The sequence below is a fragment of the Cebus imitator genome, unplaced genomic scaffold (assembly GCF_001604975.1).
Source record: "Cebus imitator isolate Cc_AM_T3 unplaced genomic scaffold, Cebus_imitator-1.0 Scaffold92, whole genome shotgun sequence".
In the NCBI taxonomy this organism is placed as follows: domain Eukaryota; kingdom Metazoa; phylum Chordata; class Mammalia; order Primates; family Cebidae; genus Cebus; species Cebus imitator.
The window spans coordinates 12,664,465-12,664,996 of NW_016107407.1; positions in this window are offsets into that span (position 1 = coordinate 12,664,465).

Here is a 532-nt window from a genome sequence, read left to right on the forward strand (position 1 = left end):
TTTTTTTTAATTTTCTTGTAGAGATGGGGTCTCACTATATTGCTTAGGCTGGTCTTGAACTTCTGAGCTGAAGCAGTCCTCCTGCCTCAACCTCCCAAACTACTGGGATTATAGGCATGAGCCACCACACCTGGCCAACCCTGTTTAAGTAAGGGATATATCAAGTATAAAGAACTTTCAGATAATATGAATTACTGTAGAACCAACATGCAAGTTGCAAATGGTCATGAGAATAATGCCTAAAATGCAGAAATTAAAAATTATCTGAATATTTCATATGTCCCTATTTCCATAGTTTATTGGTATATAATTCAGGAGAGATTTACTGGCCCCTTCATCTATTCTAGCAGTCTGATACTACCGGATCATAGGAAATAGCCAAAATCGAGGAAATAACTAAAAAAAACCCAGAGAGAAAAAGCAATGAAAAGCCATCATATTTTTTCAGAAATTCTTTTCTCTTGTCATTCAGAAACAACCTTATTTATATAAATTAGAGAATCAGTGGTTCTCTTTGTTGGGAACCTGAATC